This window comes from Mytilus californianus, unplaced genomic scaffold (genome assembly GCF_021869535.1).
Source record: "Mytilus californianus isolate M0D057914Y unplaced genomic scaffold, xbMytCali1.0.p SCAF_5, whole genome shotgun sequence".
In the NCBI taxonomy this organism is placed as follows: domain Eukaryota; kingdom Metazoa; phylum Mollusca; class Bivalvia; order Mytilida; family Mytilidae; genus Mytilus; species Mytilus californianus.
The window spans coordinates 30440925-30448046 of NW_026262701.1; positions in this window are offsets into that span (position 1 = coordinate 30440925).

Here is a 7122-nt window from a genome sequence, read left to right on the forward strand (position 1 = left end):
ACAACAGCCATACCTTGCTCTGAATAACATTTTTATGCAAAATTGTTGATTATATTCTTGAAAATATTAGATAGATGGACTCTTCAGTATTTTATTATCAGTAATTTTAACAATTTTCAGATTGTGACCTTGTGAGTGAAACAAAATGCAGGGGGAAATTGGCCTCACCTCTTTTACCTGTTGCAAAATTTGATTGAAGTATTGTTTAATGATAATAATTGATTTGAAATGTTTGACAAAACTTTAAACGACCATAGTACAATTGCTTTATGTAATTTTTATATGTTTTACCTAAACAGGCAAGTTTATTTGTTTTTATATTATTATTAAATATTAAATAGTTCTTTAAAACCATGAAAGGAAAATGAGACATTTCAGGAAATTTTGTGAAAACAATTTGTGTGAAATCTTATTAAATTCGCATCATATTCTACCACTTCAAAATTGTATGTCTATTTTGATAAGAATCTAAGTATCCTTAGACAAGGCGTACACATGCATTTATACAGCACAATCAATTCTTCCATGCGCTCCTTTGATGGTAAACTATGGTAACAACTCTTTATTACATGTATTAAACATTAAAAAATCTTGACCTTTATAATTAACGGACAATACATATTTCCAGTTGATTAAAATTCTTATTTTCATTACAATATCTAGTCAAATAATATCTCCAAGGCATGAATAAGCTGGATCAAAGAATTGTATATTTAAATATACAATTCCTTGGCTGGATGTAGCTAACTAGATGTGTAATCGATATAATTCTAAAGCAAAAAACTGAATATCCTTCATGCATTTTTATGATTAACTTTATGATAAATTTTAGGATTTATCCGAACTCAAGACACTTTCAAAAACATCAGATAGGATTAAGATATGTGCTAAGACACTCTAATTACACTTCTTAGACATAAGATACCATTGAAATGCGGGAACACAAAAGCTTGCAATTGAAGGATGCCTAATGGTTAACATGTCGTCTTCAACAATAGTCAAGTGTGCCTGTCTCACTTAGACTGTCTATATAATTTGCCAAGCTCGCACCGAGTATAGAAAATGTGTGAATTTAACTAAAACTATTCAAGATTTGCTATCAACTGAGACTACTATAACACATAGTAGTCTCAGCTATCAACGAAAAGAGAATCATGAATGACAATCATGGACAACAATTTTACACATTGTAAGCCAGTACATGTTATCAAGGAATTGTATATTTAAATATACAATTCCTTGATGTTATCGTGCATGATTTTAATTAAACTTGATTCACTTCTCATCCGAAAATCAGGCCATTGCCGAGGTTCCTGACGTTAATATGTTACATGCAGTAGCGGGTATAAACTAGTTCTTTTCAGTCTAAACTCAACTGGATGGAATGTGCATAATAAAACTGTCAATCTTGATGTTTTATTCACAATACAATAATTAGGTCATCCGTATTTAATGACATGTCCTCAATATCTAACGGCAAAGTCTCATTCAATTAATACGAATCAATCAAAGTATCATACATCGAGATTACGGAATATAAGCGGCAACTACAGGTCGCTATACGGCCTTCGACAATGAGGAAAACAAATACCGTATATAGTCAGCTATAAAAGGTCCCGACATGAAAAATGTGAAACAATTTTAACCAGAAAATCCGGCTTCGACATCTAAACAAATTTAAAAACCTTTTTTTTTCTTTTTCCCTCCGCCCATTTCAAATTATAAGACTACCATTAACGTTTTATTCATTGGGAAAAGATTTGCCAAATTTATGTCATTCCATTTTTTTTAATGAATGCATTAAAGGATACAGATTTTAATGCACCAGATGTATATTTCAACAATCAATCTCTCCTAAATTATGTAAGAGGCCAAAATATTGGGGTGATCCTAAACATGAACAAAAGAAGAGCAGCAATCACATAAATAGACCGAAACTAAACTCGTCTCAGGAATCAGAGGTTGATTTTATTTATAAATGAAAGTATTCTTAATTTGTCAAAACATAATTCCCTGTAAACATTATTTGCTTTTTAATGCCAATGTCAAAGTTTGGCATTTTGATAATATATAAAGGCACCGGCAGAGTACAGAGTCCAGCTTTCTCCTCCTACATGTACAATTTCAAGCTTGAACTTTTATAATGAGCCGAGTGTTTTACTTTTAAAGAGGATGCATATTTATTCTCAGGATTTTTTTGGTGTATAATTTTCCACGAATGACAGAATGTTGAACTTTGTCTTTTTAAGTGATAGTTTGCGTACAGTTTGCAAGGTTTATCCGACTAACTACGGACACAACTCACCGTCCGACACGTTTACACCATTCAGAGTATACTATATTTATAATGTGTACTTTATCAGGATATTGATTTTCTTCGTAATTTTTACAGCTAACAGAATGTTTAAACTTTTTTGACGGGTGCACCAAATGTGTCTTTTAGACAATACTATTTCAAATTGTATTGTATCGTCCTGAACATGCACGAAATATTTGTCACTGGACGTTAAGCAAACATCAATCAATCAATTCAGTTTGTACTTCAACATCACTGCTTACATAATCAATTTTTTGAAGCATTTTATTCATGCATGGGTGCAGCGGTGGCGACAGATTCACCTCTGTCTAGTTTGGTTGCAGATTCAGTTCTGAAAGATTAATGTGCACCGGTCATATTAGGACGAAATAAAAGTAGAATGCTATATTGAATTAGTAGAAAATTTACGAAACCCGACATGGGAAATGAAAATAACATAACAAATATACATTTCAGATCCCGTTACATATTTTTTCAATACCTCTGAGTAAAATTAACGTAATTCTGGATTCAGTAACGCCACAGCGTATTGGTCGATTTTGAAGCAATTTATCAAACAAAAAAAGGACGGTGACATTTGTGTTTCTATACATGCATGGATTCAGTATACAATCCTGGATATTATGTAAGTGTTTAGTCGTTCCCCGTATATAAGAACATAGCCATCCATTGAATTTTTTTTTTTTTAAAGTTTAAAAAAGGCATTTTCTCTATATATATCTATGTAAATTTGGTCGTCAAAATTGACGTTTTCTTATGAAAATTACTAAAAATACAAAAATAGTAACCCCCATTTTTTATTTCATATTCCGATGTAACTCGAATAAAAATACAAGTGTGCCAAACATTTGGGAAATCGGGAGATATGCTATTTGATATCGTGTTACTTTAAACTACTTTTGGTTTTTTTTTCATGCCAGAAACAGAATACGAACAAAATACCGTCGGGTTACAGTCACACTGTCTCCTTGATGCTTTCTTTACATTCCCTATTCCTTTTGTTATGACTTCAATGACTATGACTATCAACCAGATTTTTTAGAGGTTATTTTTTATATTCATTAAAGTCAGAGTCAGTATAAGTTGACAAACATTTTATATATAATTAAAATTAAGATTAAATTAGTTCAATTAAACTGAAATATGGCGAAAGGAAATGATTTTAAAAGAATAAGGTAAAAGGAAATAAGATGAAAGAAAAGAAAACTAAAAAATAAAATTGATTTTAAAATTGAAATTGAACGTACAAATTTAAAGTATATTAAAAAGTGAATATAACTGATTATTATGTGTCATTAAGCCAGGTATTCATAAAGATTTAACTGTCACAAGCATAAGAACGTGGGGAAAGGACAATTATTTTGTAGCCCTCCCCTCCCCACCCCCCTTTATCACTTTATATATATTGTTAGTGACCGCTGTGTATAGTACTTAGTAAATCAGGATTTGATAGTAAATAGTAAATGCATGCTATTTCTGGTATATTTCTGTTAATATATATCACAGAAAACCGAAGTTAAAAAAAAACAAAACAAAAAAGAAGGATTCTGAAAAAGCCGAGGATGGCTAAACAAAATTTGCCCTATTCTCAAGTACCTATGGTCACAAGACGATGAAAAAATGTATTATTAATCAATTGGTATTACTCATTTGTATAACCTCAAACCTGTCTATGTTATGACCTGTTATTACGTTTATGGACAAATGTGATTTATAACATGGACTAATGTGATTTATATCATGCCATCTAGTACACAACCGATTATCTATCATGGCATGCAATAACACGTGTAAAAATGTCACAATCGTGAAAAAGTCACAAAAGGTAAAATTACAAATCAGACAACTGTACTGGTACTGGTATCTAAGGATCTAAGACCGCAAAAACATGACGCTCGTGTGTTGACACATAGACACATTGTGATGTGACCGTTAACCTTCCATGTGTAGTGCTGATTTCAGTCGTTTTGCTCATAACTTCGTTGGAACAGTTTATGTGTAAGGAGCGTAACCCTGTTAATGAAGATCATATATTACGAACATGTACGAGGCTCAAAGTAACGTATTTGAAATCTAAGATATATAAACGCCATACGACGGAGCAGAAGGTATATATATGTTACTTCTGAGAATAAGGTAGTTGACAATTGGATAGTTGAAATTCTCACTCTAGTTTGCAGTTGAGCATCTGTGTCAATATCGAGGAAAGATCGATATGATGCAAACCTTCTACTATTGGAAGTACGCTGGCGTACGCACTCTACTACCCCATACCTATACATATATACAGGTGATATCATCCATTCTGTGTTATTGATTTCGACAATGGACATTTGAGCGATTAAAAAAGGACGTTTCAGTTCCAAAGTATAGGGCATTTGTTTTTATGGTGCATTCTGGAGGCATTTCAGATTTAAATAAAAGACTTATTCGTACACCATTTTCGGCCAAACAAAACACATAGACCATAAAATACAGCATCTTATTTAACTAAATATCTTAACTATGTATATTCTAAAAGCCATTTTGCAGACAGACGGCGTCGACAGTTACCATTCTCTCAACAACAAAAAAATACAAGGAAGTCTTAGTCCCCGCTGTAACATAATTATACATTTAAAAATTAACAAATACTAGTAGTTAAAATTAATTTTCATCTTTAAAAAATGACTTGATGAAAAAAAAAAAATGCAACATAAATGGAATACAGACGGATGAAAGAAAACCTTAATTATAAAAGATAACCCCTTTCTCGTCCGGAAAGTAAATAAAACACAAATGTTTAGCTACCAATTCTTACAACGGTGCCGAATCTCAAAAAGTTCTGGTTTAAGATGACGTGATGAAAAAAAATTGCAGCATAAATGAAATACAGACGGATAGCAGAAAACCTTTATTCCAATCTTTTCGAGTGGGTTAATAACAAAAACAACTTAACAAGTTAATCTGTGAGTTACTGCTCACATGTGATACCCCTACTATAAGAACATAGTAAACAGGAAGATGAACAGCAATGTATGTGAAAACTCAAAACACAGGAATTATGATACCAAATTTCAATTTGTTCTGATCTTTAGTTCCCGAGAAAAACGGGATATAAATTTCATGCATGACTATTATCTGTAATGATATATAAGTTCATGTATTCAGTAAAGAGGAAGCTCATGAGCAATGATTGGGAAAATGCACCACACTTGCCCATGACAAGCATGCTACAAAAGGTTTGAGTTTCATAGTTAAACAAATTTTATTTGACGGACGAACGGACAGACAGACAGGAGGACACAATATACCCCTCCTTTCGGGTTTGGATATATAAAGAACTAAGCAACTGAACAAATATGTTTTAATTTAATCGATAACAGATCATAACACAAATAAATTCGCCAGAAAATAGATTTTTTTTTTTCGCATATCAAACGATTAAGATGGTTTATGCTTCAGTTACCGGCCTAGACAGATTTGTTCACGTGACATTAGTATCTGCATGTAAAGGGGATGTTAAAAAAAAACCAAATTACCAATAGATCTAGACTATTCTGAGTTGATATACAACAGTAGGAGCGATTGCCAAAGCTAAAAAAAAAAAGCCTGTGTATAAGTGGCCAACCCTAACAAAGTTCTATAAACCGGGATTTTCCAATCGCGAGAAAAACAGAAACGGACCTGCACAAGAAACAACCGGCTTGCATTCTTATATTCCATGTAAGGCAAAAAGAGAGGATGAAATAACAATAATCATGCCAAGAAATTGCCTCCGTTGAAAGTTTGCAAACATCTCATAGAGTAAATTACACGGATGAGTAATAATTGACCATTTGGTACATGGCCGGGTTCAACGCGACACGGACATGCAGGTCATAAATTAATTTGTTGAATGAAATCAAATCTTTATCTACTAATGGGTGCCGTAGGAAGTTTTGAGCGAGGATTTCTTGGCATGATCATAGATGAAAACAGTCCACTGACGGAACCGTTATAAGTGAACACAATAAACACAATTCGTTTCAAAATAATTAGTTTACGTTACATGTATGTTTCGCGATATTCCGTTAGTTTGATTGGCTAACAACAATCGCGCGTCATTCAAAAATTAACCTTCATTTAAGAATTGAATGCTTCTTTTTGTAAATTTATTGGGAAGAAAAAGCGTTGACCGAAGTACATTTTGTATGAAGCGCGGAAGCGCTTCAATCTAAAAATATGCGCACGGTCAACGCTTTTACAACCCTATAAAATTTCTAAAAGTAGCAATCAATACTTATAACTACATTTTTTTGCTAGGATCATGAAACCACGATTTCTATCAAGTTTTTCTTTTATTTACATGTGCATTTTATTGTGGAAGCTCGTGTCATCATGAATGTTATATTTCATTTTGTTTTGAAATGAAGGTTAATTTCAGATTGACGCGAGATTGCTGTTAGCCAATCAAAATAACTTATGATAATGAAACCTATATGTATGGTTAAGTACACGGAACCTGTCGATCGATGCATTACATGTAAATAGGCTGAATAAGTAGGTCAAGTGATTCAATCGTTGATAATTTTATCGAATAATCGAATTAATTTGGCTGTTAATGTAAATTGACTTTTATTCCGCGTGTAGAATTTCCGGTAAATGAAATACATTAGTATATTTCTTGTGTACTCTAGTATTTCAAGTTATTCATTCAGACATGATACCTAAGGGGAAATTCATCATGGAATTCCTACACAAGTGTATTTCTTCCAAAAGGAAAATGCCATCTATATTCATTATATATCAATGGTTTTCAAGACCTCACTTCTCTACCAAATTCC